Source organism: Ranitomeya imitator, chromosome 1 (assembly GCF_032444005.1).
Source record: "Ranitomeya imitator isolate aRanImi1 chromosome 1, aRanImi1.pri, whole genome shotgun sequence".
NCBI classification, from domain to species: Eukaryota; Metazoa; Chordata; class Amphibia; order Anura; family Dendrobatidae; genus Ranitomeya; species Ranitomeya imitator.
The window spans coordinates 585655502-585681788 of NC_091282.1; positions in this window are offsets into that span (position 1 = coordinate 585655502).

Here is a 26287-nt window from a genome sequence, read left to right on the forward strand (position 1 = left end):
CCCTACACTTTATACCTTACACTCTATACCCTACACTCTATACCATGCACTCTATACCCTACACTCTATACCCTACACTCTATACCCTACACTCTACACTCTACATCATACACTCTATACCCTCCCCTCTATACCCTACACTCTATACCCTACAATCTATCCCCTACACTCTACACCCTTCACTTTATACCTTACACTCTATACCCTACACTCTATACCCTACACCCTACGCTCTATACCTCACACTCTATACCCTACACTCTAAACTCTATACCCTACACTCTATTCCATACACTCTATGCCCTACAATCTATACCCTACACTCTACACTCTATACCCTACACTCTACACTTTACACTCTATACCCTACACTCTATACCCTACACTCTATACTCTATACCCTACACTCTATACCGTACATTCTACACTCTATACCCCACACTCTATACCCTACACTCTAATCCCTACACTCTACACTCTATACCCTACACTCTACACTCTATACCCTACACTCTATACCCTACACTCTATACCCTACACTCTACACTCTATACCCTACACTCTATACCATACATTCTATACCCTACACTCTACACTCTATTCCCTACACTCTATACCATACACTCTATACCCTACACTCTATACGCTACACTCTACACATTATACCCTACACTCTATACCCTACCCTCTACATTCTATACCCTACACTCTATACCCTACACTCTATACACTACACTCTACACTCTATACCCTACACTCTATACCCTACACTCTATACCCTACACTCTATACCCTACACGCTATACCCTACACTCTATACCCTACACTCTATACCCTACAATCTACATCCTACACCCTATACCCTACACTCGATACCCTACACTCTACACCTTACACTCTATACCCTACACTCTATACCCTACACTCTACACTCTATACCCTACACTCTATACCCTACACTCTATACCCTACACTCTACACCATACACTCTATACCCTACCCTCTATACCTTACACTCTATACCCTACACTCTACACAGTATACCCTACACTCTATACCCTACACTCTATACCCTACACTCTACACTTTATACCCTACACTCTATACCCTACACTCTATACCCTACACTCTACACCATACACTCTATACCCTACCTTCTATACCTTACACTCTATACCCTACACTCTACACAGTATACCCTACACTCTATACCTTACACTCTACACTCTATACCCTTCACTCTATACCATACACTCTATACCCTACAGTCTATACCCTACACTCTACACTTTATACACTACACTCTATACCCTACACTCTATACCCTACACTCTACACCATACACTCTGTACCCTACCCTCTATACCTTACACTCTATACCCTACACTCTACACAGTATACCCTACACTCTATACCCTACACTCTACACTCTATACCCTACACTCTATACCCTACACTCTACACTCTATACCCTACACTCTATACCATACACTCTATACCCTACACTCTATACCCTACACTCTACACTCTACACACTATACCCTACACTCTATACCCTACACTCTATAACCTACACTCTACACTTTATACCCTACACTCTATACCCTACACTCTATACCCTACACTCTATACCCTACACTCTACACCCTACACTCTATACCCTACAACCTATACCCTACACTCTATACCCTACACTCTACACCCTACACTCTATACCCTACACTCTATACCCTACACTCTACACTCTATACCCTACACTCTACACTCTATACCCTACACTCTATACCCTACAATCTATACCATACACTCTATACCATACACTCTATACCATACACTCTATCCCCTACACTCTATACCATACACTCTACACTCTATACCCTACACTCTATACCCTACACTCTACACCCTACACTATATACCCTACACTCTACACTCTATACCCTACACTCTCTACCATACACTCTATACCATACACTCTATACCATACACTCTGTCCCCTACACTCTATACCATACACTTTAAACTCTATACCCTACTTTCTATACCCTACACTCTACACTCTATACCCTACACTCTATACCCTACACTCTACACTCTATACCCTACACTCTACACTCTATACCCTACACTCTACACCCTACACTCTATACCATACACTCTATACCCTACACTCTACACTCTATACCCTACACTCTTAACCCTACACTCTATACCCTACACCCTACGCTCTATACCCTACACTCTATACCCTACACTCTACACTCTATACCCTACACTCTATTCCATACACTCTATACCCTACACTCTATACCCTACACTCTACACTCTATACCCTACACTCTACACTTTACACTCTATACCCTACACTCTATACTCTATACCCTACACTCTATACCGTACATTCTACACTCTATACCCTACACTCTATACCCTACACTCTAATCCCTACACTCTACACTCTATACCCTACACTCTATACCCTACACTCTATACCCTACACTCTACACCCTATACTCTATACCCTACACTCTATACCCTACACTCTATACCCTACACTCTACACTCTATACCCTACACTCTATACCATACACTCTACAATCTATTCCCTACACTCTATACCATACACTCTATACCCTACACTCTATACCCTACACTATACACTCTATACCCTACACTCTACACTCTATACCATACACTCTATACCCTACACTCTATACCCTACACTCTACACTCGATACCCTACAATCTTTACCCTACACTCTATACCCTACACTCTATACCCTACACTCTATACCCTACACTCTACACTCTATACCCTACACTCTATACCATACACTCTATACCCTACACTCTATACCATACACTCTACACCATACACTCTATACCATACACTCTATACCCCACACTCTACACTCTATACCCTACACTCTAAACCCTACACTCTATACTATACACTCTATACCCTACACTCTATACCCTACACTATACACTCTATACCCTACACTCTACAACATACACTCTATACCCTACACTCTATACTCTACGCTATACACTCTATACCCTACAATCTATACCTTACACTCTATACCCTACACTCTATACCCTACACTCTATACCCTACACTCTACACTCTATAACCTACACTCTATACCATACACTCTATATCCTACACTCTATACCCTACACTCTATACCCTACACTCTACACTCTATACACTACACTCTATACCATACACTCTATACCCTACACTCTATACCCTACACTCTACACTCTAAACTGTATATCATACACTCTATACCCTACACTCTACACTCTATACCCTACACTCTATACCCTACACTCTATACCCTACACCCTACGCTCTATACCCTACACTCTATACCTTACACTCTACACTCTATACCCTACACTCTATTCCATACACTCTATACCCTACACTCTATACCCTACACTCTACACTCTATACCCTACACTCTACACTTTACACTCTATACCCTACACTCTATACCCTACACTCTATACTCTATACCCTACACTCTATACCGGACATTCTACACTCTATACCCTACACTCTATACCCTACACTCTAATCCCTACACTCTACACTCTATACCCTACACTATATACCCTACACTCTATACCCTACACTCTATACCCTACACTCTATACCCTACACTCTATACCCTACACTCTACACTCTATACCCTGCACTCTATACCATACACTCCATACCCTACACTCTACACTCTATTCCCTACACTCTATACCATACACTCTATACCCTACACTCAATACCCTACACTATACACTCTATACCCTACACTCTACGCTCTATAACATACACTCTATACCTTACACCCTATACCCTACACTCTACACTCTATACCCTACAATCTATACCCTACACTGTATACCCTACTCTCTATACCCTACTCTCTATACCTTACACTCTACACTCTATACCCTACACTCTATACCATACACTCTATACCATACACTCTATACCCTACAGTCTATACCCTACACTCTACACTCTATACCATACATTCTATACCCTACACTCTATACCCTACACTCTACACTCTATACCCTACAATCTATACCCTACACTCTATACCCTACTCTATACCCTACACTCTACACTCTATACCCTACACTCTATAACATACACTCTATACACTACACTCTATACCTTGCACTCTATACCCTACACTCTACATCCTACACTCTATACCCTACACTCTATACCCTACACTCTATACCCTACACTCTACACTCTATATCCTACACTCTATACCCTACACTCTATACCCTACACTCTACACTCTATACCCTACACTCTATACCATACACTATATACTCTACACTCTACACTCTATTCCCTACACTCTATACCATACACTCTATACCCTACACTATACACTCTATACCCTACACTCTACACTCTATACCATACACTCTATACCCTACACTCTATACCCTATACTCTACACTCTATACCCTACAATCTAAACCCTACACTCTATACCCTACACTCTATACCCTACACTCTACACTCTATACCCTACACTCTATACCATACACTCTATACCCTACACTCTATACCCTACACACTATACCCTACACTCTGCACTCTATACCCTACACTCTATAACATACACTCTATACCCTACACTCTACACCCAAAACTCTACACTCTATACCCTACACTCTATAACCTACACTCTATACCCTACACTCTATAACCTACACTCTATACCCTACACTCTACACTCTCTACCCCACACTCTGCACTCTATACCCTACTCTCTAAACCCTACACTCTATACCCTACACTCTACACTCTATACCCTACACTCTATACCCTACACTCTACACTCTATACCCTACACTCTACACTCTATACCCTACTCTCTAAACCCTACACTCTATACCTTACACTCTATACCCTACACTCTACACTCTATACCCTACACTCTATACCCTACACTCTATACCCTACACTCTATACCCTACACTCTATACCCTACACTCTACACCCTACACTTTATACCTTACACTCTATACCCTACACTCTATACCATGCACTCTATACCCTACACTCTATACCCTACACTCTATACCCTACACTCTACACTCTACATCTTACACTCTATACCCTCCCCTCTATACCCTACACTCTATACCCTACAATCTATCCCCTACACTCTACACCCTTCACTTTATACCTTACACTCTATACCCTACACTCTATACCCTACACCCTACGCTCTATACCTCACACTCTATACCCTACACTCTAAACTCTATACCCTACACTCTATTCCATACACTCTATGCCCTACACTCTATACCCTACACTCTACACTCTATACCCTACACTCTACACTTTACACTCTATACCCTACACTCTATACCCTACACTCTATACTCTATACCCTACACTCTATACCGTACATTCTACACTCTATACCCCACACTCTATACCCTACACTCTAATCCCTACACTCTACACTCTATACCCTACACTCTACACTCTATACCCTACACTCTATACCCTACACTCTATACCCTACACTCTACACTCTATACCCTACACTCTATACCATACATTCTATACCCTACACTCTACACTCTATTCCCTACACTCTATACCATACACTCTATACCCTACACTCTATACGCTACACTCTACACATTATACCCTACACTCTATACCCTACCCTCTACATTCTATACCCTACACTCTATACCCTACACTCTATACACTACACTCTACACTCTATACCCTACACTCTATACCCTACACTCTATACCCTACTCTCTACACTTTATAACCTACACTCTATACCCTACACTCTATACCCTACACTCTATACCCTACACTCTACACCCTACACTCTACACTTTACACTCTATACCCTACACTCTATACCCTACACTCTATACCCTACACTCTACACTTTATACCCTACACTCTATACCCTACACTCTATACCCTACACGCTATACCCTACACTCTATACCCTACACTCTATACCCTACAATCTACATCCTACACCCTATACCCTACACTCGATACCCTACACTCTACACCTTACACTCTATACCCTACACTCTATACCCTACACTCTACACTCTATACCCTACACTCTATACCCTACACTCTATACCCTACACTCTACACCATACACTCTATACCCTACCCTCTATACCTTACACTCTATACCCTACACTCTACACAGTATACCCTACACTCTATACCCTACACTCTATACCCTACACTCTACACTTTATACCCTACACTCTATACCCTACACTCTATACCCTACACTCTACACCATACACTCTATACCCTACCTTCTATACCTTACACTCTATACCCTACACTCTACACAGTATACCCTACACTCTATACCTTACACTCTACACTCTATACCCTTCACTCTATACCATACACTCTATACCCTACACTCTATACCCTACACTCTACACTTTATACACTACACTCTATACCCTACACTCTATACCCTACACTCTACACCATACACTCTGTACCCTACCCTCTATACCTTACACTCTATACCCTACACTCTACACAGTATACCCTACACTCTATACCCTACACTCTACACTCTATACCCTACACTCTATACCATACACTCTATACCCTACACTCTATACCCTACACTCTACACTCTACACACTATACCCTACACTCTATACCCTACACTCTATAACCTACACTCTACACTTTATACCCTACACTCTATACCCTACACTCTATACCCTACACTCTATACCCTACACTCTATACCCTACACTCTACACTCTATACCCTACACTCTATACCCTACACTCTATACCCTACACTCTATACCCTACACTCTACACTTTATACCCTACACTCTATACCCTACACTCTATACCCTACACTCTATACCCTCCACTCTATACCCTCCACTCTATACCCTACACTCTACACTCTACACCCTACACTTTACACTCTATACCCTACACTCTATACCCTACACTCTGCACTTTATACCCTACACTCTATACCCTACACTCTATACCCTTCACTCTATACCCTACACGCTATACCCTACACTCTATACACTACACTCTATACCCTACACTCTATACCCTACACTCTACACCCTACACTCTATACCCTACACCCTATACCCTACACTCTATACCCTACACTCTACACCCTACACTCTATACCCTACACTCTATACCCTACACTCTATACCCTACACTCTACACTCTATACCCTACACTCTATACCCTACAATCTATACAATACACTCTATACCATACACTCTATACCATACACTCTATCCCCTACACTCTATACCATACACTCTACACTCTATACCCTACACTCTATACCCTACACTCTACACCCTACACTATATACCCTACACTCTACACTCTATACCCTACACTCTCTACCCTACACTCTATACCATACACTCTATACCATACACTCTATCCCCTACACTCTATACCATACACTTTACACCCTATACCCTACTTTCTATACCCTACACTCTACACTCTATACCCTACACTCTATACCCTACACTCTACACTCTATACCCTACACTCTACACTCTATACCCTACACTCTACACCCTACACTCTATACCATACACTCTATACCCTACACTCTACACTCTATACCCTACACTCTATACCCTACACTCTATACCCTACACCCTACACTCTATACCCTACACTCTATACCCTACACTCTACACTCTATACCCTACACTCTATTCCATACACTCTATACCCTACACTCTATACCCTACACTCTACACTCTATACCCTACACTCTGCACTTTACACTCTATACCCTACACGCTATACTCTATACCCTACACTCTATACCGTACATTCTACACTCTATACCCTACACTCTATACCCTACACTCTACACCCTACACTCTATACCCTACACTCTATACCCTACACTCTATACCCTACACTCTACACTCTATACCCTACACTCTATACCATACACTCTACACTCTATTCCCTACACTCTATACAATACACTCTATACCCTACACTCTATACCCAACACTATAAACTCTATACCCTACACTCTACACTCTATACCATACCCTCTATACCCTACACTCTATACCCTACACTCTACACTCTATAACATACCCTCTATACCCTACACTCTATACCCTACACTCTACACTCTATACCCTACAATCTATACCCTACACTCTATACCCTACACTCTATACCCTACACTCTACACTCTATACCATACACTCTACACTTTACACTCTATACCCTACACTCTATACCCTACACTCTACACCCTACACTCTATACCCTACACCCTATACCCTACACTCTATACCCTACACCCTACACTCTATACCCTACTCTCTATACCCTACACTCTATACCCTACACTCTACACTCTATACCCTACACTCTATACCCTACAATCTATACAATACACTCTATACCATACACTCTATACCATACACTCTATCCCCTACACTCTATACCATACACTCTACACTCTATACCCTACACTCTATACCCTACACTCTACACCCTACACTATATACCCTACACTCTACACTCTATACCCTACACTCTCTACCTTACACTCTATACCATACACTCTATACCATACACTCTATCCCCTACACTCTATACCATACACTTTACACCCTATACCCTACTTTCTATACCCTACACTCTACACTCTATACCCTACACTCTATACCCTACACTCTACACTCTATACCCTACACTCTACACTCTATACCCTACACTCTACACCCTACACTCTATACCATACACTCTATACCCTACACTCTACACTCTATACCCTACACTCTATACCCTACACTCTATACCCTACACCCTACACTCTATACCCTACACTCTATACCCTACACTCTACACTCTATACCCTACACTCTATTCCATACACTCTATACCCTACACTCTATACCCTACACTCTACACTCTATACCCTACACTCTGCACTTTACACTCTATACCCTACACTCTATACTCTATACCCTACACTCTATACCGTACATTCTACACTCTATACCCTACACTCTATACCCTACACTCTAATCCCTACACTCTACACTCTATACCCTACACTCTATACCCTACACTCTACACCCTACACTCTATACCCTACACTCTATACCCTACACTCTATACCCTACACTCTACACTCTATACCCTACACTCTATACCATACACTCTACACTCTATTCCCTACACTCTATACAATACACTCTATACCCTACATTCTATACCCAACACTATAAACTCTATACCCTACACTCTACACTCTATACCATACCCTCTATACCCTACACTCTATACCCTACACTCTACACTCTATAACATACCCTCTATACCCTACACTCTATACCCTACACTCTACACTCTATACCCTACAATCTATACCCTACACTCTATACCCTACACTCTATACCCTACACTCTACACTCTATACCATACACTCTACACTTTACACTCTATACCCTACACTCTATTCCATACACTCTATACCCTACACTCTATACCCTACACTCTACACTCTATACCCTACACTCTACACTTTACACTCTATACCCTACACTCTATACCCTACACTCTATACTCTATACCCTACACTCTATACCAGACATTCTACACTCTATACCCTACACTCTATACCCTACACTCTACACTCTATAACCTACACTCTATACCATACACTCTATATCCTACACTCTATACCCTACACTCTATACCCTACACTCTACACTCTATACCCTACACTCTATACCATACACTCTATACCCTACACTCTATACCCTACACTCTATACCCTACACTCTACACTCTATACCCTACACTCTATACCATACACTCTATACCCTACACTCTATACCCTACACTCTACACTTTAACTGTATACCATACACTCTATACCCTACACTCTACACCCTACACTCTATACGCTACACTCTATACCCTACACCCTACGCTCTATACCCTACACTCTATACCCTACACTCTACACTCTATACCCTACACTCTATTCCATACACTCTATACCCTACACTCTATACCCTACACTCTATACCCTACACTCTACACCCTACACTTTATAGCTTACATTTTATACCCTACACTCTATACCCTACACTCTACACTGTATACCCTACACTCTATACCCTACACTCTATACCCAACACTCTATACCCTACACTCTATACCCTACATTCTACACTCTATACCCTACACTCTATACCCTACACTCTAATCCCTACACTCTACACTCTATACCCTACACTCTATACCCTACACTCTATACTTTACACTCTACACCCTACACTCTATACCCTACACTCTATACCATACACTCTATACCCTACACTCTATACCCTACACTCTACACTCTTTACCCTACAATCTATACCCTACACTCTATAACCTACACTCTATACCCTACACTCTATACCCTACACTCTACACTCTATAACCTACACTCTATACCCTACACTCTATACCCTACACTCTACACTTTATACCCTACATTCTATACCCTACACTCTATACCCTCCACTCTATACCCTACACTCTACACTCTACACCCTACACTCTACACATTACACTCTATACCCTACACTCTATACCCTACACTCTACACTTTATACCCTACACTCTATACCCTACACTCTATACCCTACACTCTATACCCTACACTCTACACCCTACACTCTATACCCTACACCCTATACCCTACACTCTATACCCTACACTCTACACCCTACACTCTATACCCTACACTCTATACCCTACACTCTATACCCTACACTCTACACTCTATACCCTACACTCTACACTCTATACCCTACACTCTACACTCTATACCCTACACTCTATACCCTACAATCTATACCATACACTCTATACCATACACTCTATACCATACACTCTATCCCCTACACTCTATACCATACACTCTACACTCTATACCCTACACTCTATACCCTACACTCTACACCCTACACTATATACCCTACACTCTACACTCTATACCCTACACTCTCTACCCTACACTCTATACCATACACTCTATACCATACACTCTGTCCCCTACACTCTATACCATACACTTTAAACTCTATACCCTACTTTCTATACACTACACTCTACACTCTATACCCTACACTCTATACCCTACACTCTACACTCTATACCCTACACTCTATACCCTACACTCTACACTTTATACCCTACACTCTATACCCTACACTCTATACCCTACACTCTATACCCTACACGCTATACCCTACACTCTATACCCTACACTCTATACCCTACACTCTATACCCTACACTCTACACCCTACACTCTATACCCTACACCCTATACCCTACACTTTATACCCTACACTCTACACCCTACACTCTATACCCTACACTCTATACCCTACACTCTATACCCTACACTCTACACTCTATACCCTACACTCTACACTCTATACCCTACACTCTATACCCTACAATCTATACCATACACTCTATACCATACACTCTATACCATACACTCTATCCCCTACACTCTATACCATACACTCTACACTCTATACCCTACACTCTATACCCTACACTCTACACCCTACATTATATACCCTACACTTTACACTCTATACCCTACACTCTCTACCCTACACTCTATACCATACACTCTATACCATACACTCTGTCTCCTACACTCTATACCATACACTTTAAACTCTATACCCTACTTTCTATACCCTACACTCTACACTCTATACCCTACACTCTATACCCTACACTCTACACTCTATACCCTACACTCTACACTCTATACCCTACACTCTACACCCTACACTCTATACCATACACTCTCTACCCTACACTCTATACCCTACACTCTATACCCTACACTCTACACTCTATACCCTACAATCTATACCCTACACTCTATACCCTACACTCTATACCCTACACTCTACACTCTATACCATACACTCTACACTTTACACTCTATACCCTACACTCTATTCCATACACTCTATACCCTACACTCTATACCCTACACTCTACACTCTATACCCTACACTCTACACTTTACACTCTATACCCTACACTCTATACCCTACACTCTATACTCTATACCCTACACTCTATACCAGACATTCTACACTCTATACCCTACACTCTATACCCTACACTCTACACTCTATAACCTACACTCTATACCATACACTCTATATCCTACACTCTATACCCTACACTCTATACCCTACACTCTACACTCTATACCCTACACTCTATACCATACACTCTATACCCTACACTCTATACCCTACACTCTATACCCTACACTCTACACTCTATACCCTACACTCTATACCATACACTCTATACCCTACACTCTATACCCTACACTCTACACTTTAACTGTATACCATACACTCTATACCCTACACTCTACACCCTACACTCTATACGCTACACTCTATACCCTACACCCTACGCTCTATACCCTACACTCTATACCCTACACTCTACACTCTATACCCTACACTCTATTCCATACACTCTATACCCTACACTCTATACCCTACACTCTATACCCTACACTCTACACCCTACACTTTATAGCTTACATTTTATACCCTACACTCTATACCCTACACTCTACACTGTATACCCTACACTCTATACCCTACACTCTATACCCAACACTCTATACCCTACACTCTATACCCTACATTCTACACTCTATACCCTACACTCTATACCCTACACTCTAATCCCTACACTCTACACTCTATACCCTACACTCTATACCCTACACTCTATACTTTACACTCTACACCCTACACTCTATACCCTACACTCTATACCATACACTCTATACCCTACACTCTATACCCTACACTCTACACTCTTTACCCTACAATCTATACCCTACACTCTATAACCTACACTCTATACCCTACACTCTATACCCTACACTCTACACTCTATACCCTACACTCTATACCATACACTCTATACCCTACACTCTATACCATACACTCTACACCATACACTCTATACCATACACTCTATACCCCACACTCTACACTCTATACCCTACACTCTATACCCTACACTCTATACTATACACTCTATACCCTACACTCATTACCCTACACTATACACTCTATACCCTACACTCTACACCATACACTCTATACCCTACACTCTATACTCTACGCTATACACTCTATACCCTACAATCTATACCTTACACTCTATACCCTACACTCTATACCCTACACTCTATACCCTACACTCTACACTCTATAACCTACACTCTATACCATACACTCTATATCCTACACTCTATACCCTACACTCTATACCCTACACTCTACACTCTATACCCTACACTCTATACCATACACTCTATACCCTACACTCTATACCCTACACTCTACACTCTAAACTGTATACCATACACTCTATACCCTACACTCTATACGCTACACTCTATACCCTACACCCTACGCTCTATACCCTACACTCTATACCCTACACTCTACACTCTATACCCTACACTCTATTCCATACACTCTATACCCTACACTCTATACCCTACACTCTATACCCTACACTCTACACCCTACACTTTATAGCTTACATTTTATACCCTACACTCTATACCCTACACTCTACACTGTATACCCTACACTCTATACCCTACACTCTATACCCAACACTCTATACCCTACACTCTATACCCTACACTCTACACGCTACACTTTATAGCTTACACTCTATACCCTACACTCTATACCCTAAACTCTATACCATACACTCTATACCCTACACTCTATACCCTACAATCTATACCCTACACTCTACAACATACACTCTATACCCTACCCTCTATACCTTACACTCTATACCCTGCACTCTACACAGTATACCCTACACTCTATACCCTACACTCTACACTCTATACCCTACACTCTATACCATACACTCTATACCCTACACTCTATACCCTACACTCTACACTCTATACCCTACACTCTATACCCTACACTCTATACCCTACACTCTACACTTTATACCCTACACTCTATACCCTACACTCTATACCCTACACTCTATACCCTACACTCTATACCCTACACTCTACACTCTATACCCTACACTCTATACCCTACACGCTATACCCTACACTCTATACCCTACACTCTATACCCTACACTCTACACTTTATACCCTACACTCTATACCCTACACTCTATACCCTACACTCTATACCCTACACTCTATACCCAACACTCTATACCCTACACTCTACACTCTATAACCTACACTCTATACCCTACACTCTATACCCTACACTCTACACTTTATACCCTACATTCTATACCCTACACTCTATACCCTCCACTCTATACCCTACACTCTACACTCTACACCCTACACTCTACACATTACACTCTATACCCTACACTCTATACCCTACACTCTACACTTTATACCCTACACTCTATACCCTACACTCTATACCCTACACTCTATACCCTACACTCTACACCCTACACTCTATACCCTACACCCTATACCCTACACTCTATACCCTACACTCTACACCCTACACTCTATACCCTACACTCTATACCCTACACTCTATACCCTACACTCTACACTCTATACCCTACACTCTACACTCTATACCCTACACTCTATACCCTACAATCTATACCATACACTCTATACCATACACTCTATACCATACACTCTATCCCCTACACTCTATACCATACACTCTACACTCTATACCCTACACTCTATACCCTACACTCTACAGCCTACACTATATACCCTACACTCTACACTCTATACCCTACACTCTCTACCCTACACTCTATACCATACACTCTATACCATACACTCTGTCCCCTACACTCTATACCATACACTTTAAACTCTATACCCTACTTTCTATACCCTACACTCTACACTCTATAACCTACACTCTATACCCTACACTCTACACTCTATACCCTACACTCTACACTCTATACCCTACACTCTACACCCTACACTCTCTACCATACACTCTATACCCTACACTCTATACCCTACACTCTATACCCTACACTCTACAACATACACTCTATACCCTACCCTCTATACCTTACACTCTATACCCTACACTCTACACAGTATACCCTACACTCTATACCCTACACTCTACACTCTATACCCTACACTCTATACCCTACACTCTATACCCTACACTCTACACTCTATACCCTACACTCTATACCCTACACTCTATACCCTACACTCTACACTTTATACCCTACACTCTATACCCTACACTCTATACCCTACACTCTATACCCTACACTCTATACCCTACACTCTATACCCTACACTCTACACTCTATACCCTACACTCTATACCCTACACTCTATACCCTACACTCTATACCCTACACTCTACACTTTATACCCTACACTCTATACCCTACACTCTATACCCTACACTCTATACCCTACACTCTATACCCTACACTCTACACTCTATAACCTACACTCTATGCCCTACACTCTATACCCTACACTCTACACTTTATACCCTACATTCTATACCCTACACTCTATACCCTCCACTCTATACCCTACACTCTACACTCTACACCCTACACTCTACACTTTACACTCTATACCCTACACTCTATACCCTACACTCTACACTTTATACCCTACACTCTATACCCTACACTCTATACCCTACACTCTATACCCTACACGCTATACCCTACACTCTATACCCTACACTCTATACCCTACACTCTATACCCTACACTCTACACCCTACACTCTATACCCTACACCCTATACCCTACACTCTATACCCTACACTCTACACCCTACACTCTATACCCTACACTCTATACCCTACACTCTATACCCTACACTCTACACTCTATACCCTACACTCTACACTCTATATCCTACACTCTATACCCTACAATCTATACCATACACTCTATACCATACACTCTATACCATACACTCTATCCCCTACACTCTATACCATACACTCTACACTCTATACCCTACACTCTATACCCTACACTCTACACCCTACACTATATACCCTACACTCTACACTCTATACCCTACACTCTCTACCCTACACTCTATACCATACACTCTATACCATACACTCTGTCCCCTACACTCTATACCATACACTTTAAACTCTATACCCTACTTTCTATACACTACACTCTACACTCTATACCCTACACTCTATACCCTACACTCTACACTCTATACCCTACACTCTATACCCTACACTCTACACTTTATACCCTACACTCTATACCCTACACTCTATACCCTACACTCTATACCCTACACGCTATACCCTACACTCTATACCCTACACTCTATACCCTACACTCTATACCCTACACTCTACACCCTACACTCTATACCCTACACCCTATACCCTACACTTTATACCCTACACTCTACACCCTACACTCTATACCCTACACTCTATACCCTACACTCTATACCCTACACTCTACACTCTATACCCTACACTCTACACTCTATACCCTACACTCTATACCCTACAATCTATACCATACACTCTATACCATACACTCTATACCATACACTCTATCCCCTACACTCTATACCATACACTCTACACTCTATACCCTACACTCTATACCCTACACTCTACACCCTACATTATATACCCTACACTTTACACTCTATACCCTACACTCTCTACCCTACACTCTATACCATACACTCTATACCATACACTCTGTCTCCTACACTCTATACCATACACTTTAAACTCTATACCCTACTTTCTATACCCTACACTCTACACTCTATACCCTACACTCTATACCCTACACTCTACACTCTATACCCTACACTCTACACTCTATACCCTACACTCTACACCCTACACTCTATACCATACACTCTCTACCCTACACTCTATACCCTACACTCTATACCCTACACTCTACAACATACACTCTATACCCTACCCTCTATACCTTACACTCTATACCCTACACTCTACACAGTATACCCTACACTCTATACCCTACACTCTACACTTTATACCCTACACTCTATACCATACACTCTATACCCTACACTCTATACCCTACACTCTACACTCTATACCCTACACTCTATACCCTACACTCTATACCCTACACTCTACACTTTATACCCTACACTCTATACCCTACACTCTATACCCTACACTCTATACCCTACACTCTATACCCTACACTCTATACCCTACACTCTACACTCTATACCCTACACTCTATACCCTACACTCTATACCCTACACTCTACACTTTATACCCTACACTCTATACCCTACACTCTATACCCTACCCTCTATACCCTACACTCTATACCCTACACTCTACACTCTATAACCTACACTCTATACCCTACACTCTATACCCTACACTCTACACTTTATACCCTACATTCTATACCCTACACTCTATACCCTCCACTCTATACCCTACACTCTACACCCTACACTCTACACTTTACACTCTATACCCTACACTCTATACCCTACACTCTACACTTTATACCCTACACTCTATACCCTACACTCTATACCCTACACTCTATACCCTACACGCTATACCCTACACTCTATACCCTACACTCTATACCCTACACTCTATACCCTACACTCTACACCCTACACTCTATACCCTACAACCTATACCCTACACTCTATACCCTACACTCTACACCCTACACTCTATACCCTACACTCTATACCCTACACTCTATACCCTACACTCTACACTCTATACCCTACACTCTACACTCTATACCCTACACTCTATACCCTACAATCTATACCATACACTCTATACCATACACTCTATACCATACACTCTATCCCCTACACTCTATACCATACACTCTACACTCTATACCCTACACTCTATACCCTACACTCTACACCCTACACTATATACCCTACACTCTACACTCTATACCCTACACTCTCTACCCTACACTCTATACCATACACTCTATACCATACACTCTGTCCCCTACACTCTATACCATACACTTTAAACTCTATACCCTACTTTCTATACCCTACACTCTACACTCTATACCCTACACTCTATACCCTACACTCTATACCCTACACTATACACTCTATACCCTACACTCTACACCCTACACTCTATACCATACACTCTATACCCTACACTCTACACTCTATACCCTACACTCTTTACCCTACACTCTATACCCTACACCCTACGCTCTATACCCTACACTCTATACCCTACACTCTACACTCTATACCCTACACTCTATTCCATACACTCTATACCCTACACTCTATACCCTACACTCTACACTCTATACCCTACACTCTACACTTTACACTCTATACCCTACACTCTATACTCTATACCCTACACTCTATACCGTACATTCTACACTCTATACCCTACACTCTATACCCTACACTCTAATCCCTACACTCTACACTCTATACCCTACACTCTATTCCCTACACTCTATACCCTACACTCTACACCCTACACTCTATACCCTACACTCTATACCCTACACTCTATACCCTACACTCTACACTCTATACCCTACACTCTATACCATACACTCTACAATCTATTCCCTACACTCTATACCATACACTCTATACCCTACACTCTATACCCTACACTATACACTCTATACCCTACACTCTACACTCTATACCATACACTCTATACCCTACACTCTATACCCTACACTCTACACTCTATACCCTACAATCTTTACCCTACACTCTATACCCTACACTCTATACCCTACACTCTATACCCTACACTCTACACTCTATACCCTACACTCTATACCATACACTCTATACCCTACACTCTTTACCATACACTCTACACCATACACTCTATCCCCTACACTCTATACCATACACTCTACACTCTATACCCTACACTCTATACCCTACACTCTACACCCTACACTATATACCCTACACTCTACACTCTATACCCTACACTCTACACTCTATACCCTACACTCTATACCCTACAATCTATACCATACACTCTATACCATACACTCTATACCATACACTCTACACTCTATACCCTACACTCTATACCCTACACTCTACACCCTACACTATATACCCTACACTCTACACTCTATACCCTACACTCTACACTCTATACCCTACACTCTATACCCTACAATCTATACCATACACTCTATACCATACACTCTATACCATACACTCTATCCCCTACACTCTATACCATACACTCTACACTCTATACCCTACACTCTATACCCTACACTCTACACCCTACACTATATACCCTACACTCTACACTCTATACCCTACACTCTCTACCCTACACTCTATACCATACACTCTATACCATACACTCTGTCCCCTACACTCTATACCATACACTTTAAACTCTATACCCTATTTTCTATACCCTACACTCTACACTCTATACCCTACACTCTATACCCTACACTCTACACTCTATACCCTACACTCTACACCCTACACTCTATACCATACACTCTATACCCTACACTCTACACTCTATACCCTACACTCTTTACCCTACACTCTATACCCTACACCCTACGCTCTATACCCTACACTCTATACCCTACACTCTACACTCTATACCCTACACTCTATTCCATACACTCTATACCCTACACTCTATACCCTACACTCTACACTCTATACCCTACACTCTACACTTTACACTCTATACCCTACACTCTATACTCTATACCCTACACTCTATACCGTACATTCTACACTCTATACCCTACACTCTATACCCTACACTCTTATACCTACACTCTACACTCTATACCCTACACTCTATACCCTACACTCTATACCCTACACTCTACACCCTACACTCTATAACCTACACTCTATACCCTACACTCTATACCCTACACTCTACACTCTATACCCTACACTCTATACCATACACTCTACAATCTATTCCCTACACTCTATACCATACACTCTATACCCTACACTCTATACCCTACACTATACACTCTATACTCTACACTCTACACTCTATACCATACACTCTATACCCTACACTCTATACCCTACACTCTACACTCTATACCCTACAATCTTTACCCTACACTCTATACCCTACACTCTATACCCTACACTCTATACCCTACACTCTACACTCTATACCCTACACTCTATACCATACACTCTATACCCTACACTCTATACCATACACTCTACACCATACACTCTATACCATACACTCTATACCATACACTCTATACCCCACTCTCTACACTCTATACCCTACACTCTAAACCCTACACTCTATACTATACACTCTATACCCTACACTCTATACCCTACACTATACACTCTATACCCTACACTCTACACCATACACTCTATACCCTAAACTATACACTCTATATCCTACACTCTATACCCTACACTCTATACCCTACACTCTACACTCTATACACTACACTCTATACCATACACTCTATACCCTACACTCTATACCCTACACTCTACTCTCTAAACTGTATACCATACACTCTATACCCAACACTCTACACCCTACAATCTATACCATACACTCTATACCCTACACTCTACACTCTATACCCTACACTCTATACCCTACACTCTATACCCTACACCCTACGCTCTATACCCTACACTCTATACCTTACACTCTACACTCTATACCCTACACTCTATTCCATACACTCTATACCCTACACTCTATACCCTACACTCTACACTCTATACCCTACACTCTACACTTTACACTCTATACCCTACACTCTATACCCTACACTCTATACTCTATACCCTACACTCTATACCGGACATTCTACACTCTATACCCTACACTCTATACCCTACACTCTAATCCCTACACTCTACACTCTATACCCTACACTCTATACCCTACACTCTATACCCTACACTCTACACTCTATACCCTACACTCTATACCCTACACTCTATACCCTACACTCTATACCCTACACTCTACACTCTATACCCTGCACTCTATACCATACACTCCATACCCTACACTCTACACTCTATTCCCTACACTCTATACCATACACTCTATCCCCTACACTCTATACCATACACTCTACACTCTATACCCTACACTCTATACCCTACACTCTACACCCTACACTATATACCCTACACTCTACACTCTATACCCTACACTCTCTACCCTACACTCTATACCATACACTCTATACCATACACTCTGTCCCCTACACTCTATACCATACACTTTAAACTCTATACCCTACTTTCTATACACTACACTCTACACTCTATACCCTACACTCTATACCCTACACTCTACACTCTATACCCTACACTCTATACCCTACACTCTACACTTTATACCCTACACTCTATACCCTACACTCTATACCCTACACTCTATACCCTACACGCTATACCCTACACTCTATACCCTACACTCTATACCCTACACTCTATACCCTACACTCTACACCCTACACTCTATACCCTACACCCTATACCCTACACTTTATACCCTACACTCTACACCCTACACTCTATACCCTACACTCTATACCCTACACTCTATACCCTACACTCTACACTCTATACCCTACACTCTACACTCTATGCCCTACACTCTATACCCTACAATCTATACCATACACTCTATACCATACACTCTATACCATACACTCTATCCCCTACACTCTATACCATACACTCTACACTCTATACCCTACACTCTATACCCTACACTCTACACCCTACATTATATACCCTACACTTTACACTCTATACCCTACACTCTCTACCCTACACTCTATACCATACACTCTATACCATACACTCTGTCTCCTACACTCTATACCATACACTTTAAACTCTATACCCTACTTTCTATACCCTACACTCTACACTCTATACCCTACACTCTATACCCTACACTCTACACTCTATACCCTACACTCTACACTCTATACCCTACACTCTACACCCTACACTCTATACCATACACTCTCTACCCTACACTCTATACCCTACACTCTATACCCTACACTCTACAACATACACTCTATACCCTACCCTCTATACCTTACACTCTATACCCTACACTCTACACAGTATACCCTACACTCTATACCCTACACTCTACACTTTATACCCTACACTCTATACCATACACTCTATACCCTACACTCTATACCCTACACTCTACACTCTATACCCTACACTCTATACCCTACACTCTATACCCTACACTCTACACTTTATACCCTACACTCTATACCCTACACTCTATACCCTACACTCTATACCCTACACTCTATACCCTACACTCTATACCCTACACTCTACACTCTATACCCTACACTCTATACCCTACACTCTATACCCTACACTCTACACTTTATACCCTACACTCTATACCCTACACTCTATACCCTACCCTCTATACCCTACACTCTATACCCTACACTCTACACTCTATAACCTACACTCTATACCCTACACTCTATACCCTACACTCTACACTTTATACCCTACATTCTATACCCTACACTCTATACCCTCCACTCTATACCCTACACTCTACACCCTACACTCTACACTTTACACTCTATACCCTACACTCTATACCCTACACTCTACACTTTATACCCTACACTCTATACCCTACACTCTATACCCTACACTCTATACCCTACACGCTATACCCTACACTCTATACCCTACACTCTATACCCTACACTCTATACCCTACACTCTACACCCTACACTCTATACCCTACAACCTATACCCTACACTCTATACCCTACACTCTACACCCTACACTCTATACCCTACACTCTATACCCTACACTCTATACCCTACACTCTACACTCTATACCCTACACTCTACACTCTATACCCTACACTCTATACCCTACAATCTATACCATACACTCTATACCATACACTCTATACCATACACTCTATCCCCTACACTCTATACCATACACTCTACACTCTATACCCTACACTCTATACCCTACACTCTACACCCTACACTATATACCCTACACTCTACACTCTATACCCTACACTCTCTACCCTACACTCTATACCATACACTCTATACCATACACTCTGTCCCCTACACTCTATACCATACACTTTAAACTCTATACCCTACTTTCTATACCCTACACTCTACACTCTATACCCTACACTCTATACCCTACACTCTATACCCTACACTATACACTCTATACCCTACACTCTACACCCTACACTCTATACCATACACTCTATACCCTACACTCTACACTCTATACCCTACACTCTTTACCCTACACTCTATACCCTACACCCTACGCTCTATACCCTACACTCTATACCCTACACTCTACACTCTATACCCTACACTCTATTCCATACACTCTATACCCTACACTCTATACCCTACACTCTACACTCTATACCCTACACTCTACACTTTACACTCTATACCCTACACTCTATACTCTATACCCTACACTCCATACCGTACATTCTACACTCTATACCCTACACTCTATACCCTACACTCTAATCCCTACACTCTACACTCTATACCCTACACTCTATTCCCTACACTCTATACCCTACACTCTACACCCTACACTCTATACCCTACACTCTATACCCTACACTCTATACCCTACACTCTACACTCTATACCCTACACTCTATACCATACACTCTACAATCTATTCCCTACACTCTATACCATACACTCTATACCCTACACTCTATACCCTACACTATACACTCTATACCCTACACTCTACACTCTATACCATACACTCTATACCCTACACTCTATACCCTACACTCTACACTCTATACCCTACAATCTTTACCCTACACTCTATACCCTACACTCTATACCCTACACTCTATACCCTACACTCTACACTCTATACCCTACACTCTATACCATACACTCTATACCCTACACTCTATACCATACACTCTACACCATACACTCTATCCCCTACACTCTATACCATACACTCTACACTCTATACCCTACACTCTATACCCTACACTCTACACCCTACACTATATACCCTACACTCTACACTCTATACCCTACACTCTACACTCTATACCCTACACTCTATACCCTACAATCTATACCATACACTCTATACCATACACTCTATTACACCCTATACCCTACACTCTACACTCTATACCCTACAATCTATACCCTACACTGTATACCCTACTCTCTATACCCTACTCTCTATACCCTACACTCTACACTCTATACCCTACACTCTATACCATACACTCTATACCATACACTCTATAACCTACAGTCTATACCCTACACTCTACACTCTATACCATACATTCTATACCCTACACTCTATACCCTACACTCTACACTCTATACCCTACAATCTATACCCTACACTCTATACCCTACTCTATACCCTACACTCTACACTCTATACCCTACACTCTATAACATACACTCTATACACTACACTCTATACCTTGCACTCTATACCCTACACTCTACAACCTACACTCTATACCCTACACTCTATACCCTACACTCTATACCCTACACTCTACACTCTATATCATACACTCTATACCCTACACTCTATACCCTACACTCTACACTCTATACCCTACACTCTATACCATACACTATATACTCTACACTCTACACTCTATTCCCTACACTCTATACCATACACTCTATACCCTACACTATACACTCTATACCCTACACTCTACACTCTATACCATACACTCTATACCCTACACTCTATACCCTATACTCTACACTCTATACCCTACAATCTAAACCCTACACTCTATACCCTACACTCTATACCCTACACTCTACACTCTATACCCTACACTCTATACCATACACTCTATACCCTACACTCTATACCCTACACACTATACCCTACACTCTGCACTCTATACCCTACACTCTATAACATACACTCTATACCCTACACTCTACACCCAAAACTCTACACTCTATAACCTACACTCTATACCCTACACTCTATAACCTACACTCTATACCCTACACTCTACACTCTCTACCCCACACTCTGCACTCTATACCCTACTTTCTAAACCCTACACTCTATACCCTACACTCTACACTCTATACCCTACACTCTATACCCTACACTCTACACTCTATACCCTACACTCTACACTCTATACCCTACTCTCTAAACCCTACACTCTATACCTTACACTCTATACCCGACACTCTACACTCTATACCCTACACTCTATACCCTACACTCTATACCCTACACTCTATACCCTACACTCTATACCCTACACTCTACACCCTACACTTTATACCTTACACTCTATACCCTACACTCTATACCATGCACTCTATACCCTACACTCTATACCCTACACTATATACCCTACACTCTACATCATACACTCTATACCCTACCCTCTATACCCTACACTCTATACCCTACAATCTATCCCCTACACTCTACACCCTTCACTTTATACCTTACACTCTATACCCTACACTCTATACCCTACACCCTACGCTCTATACCTCACACTCTATACCCTACACTCTAAACTCTATACCCTACACTCTATTCCATACACTCTATGCCCTACACTCTATACCCTACACTCTACACTCTATACCCTACACTCTACACTTTACACTCTATACCCTACACTCTATACCCTACACTCTATACTCTATACCCTACACTCTATACTGTACATTCTACACTCTATACCCCACACTCTGTACCCTACACTCTAATCCCTACACTCTACACTCTATACCCTACACTCTACACTCTATACCCTACACTCTATACCCTACACTCTATACCCTACACTCTACACTCTATACCCTACACTCTATACCATACATTCTATACCCTACACTCTACACTCTATTCCCTACACTCTATACCATACACTCTATACCCTACACTCTATACACTACACTCTACACATTATACCCTACACTCTATACCCTACCCTCTACACTCTATACCCTACACTCTATACCATACACTCTA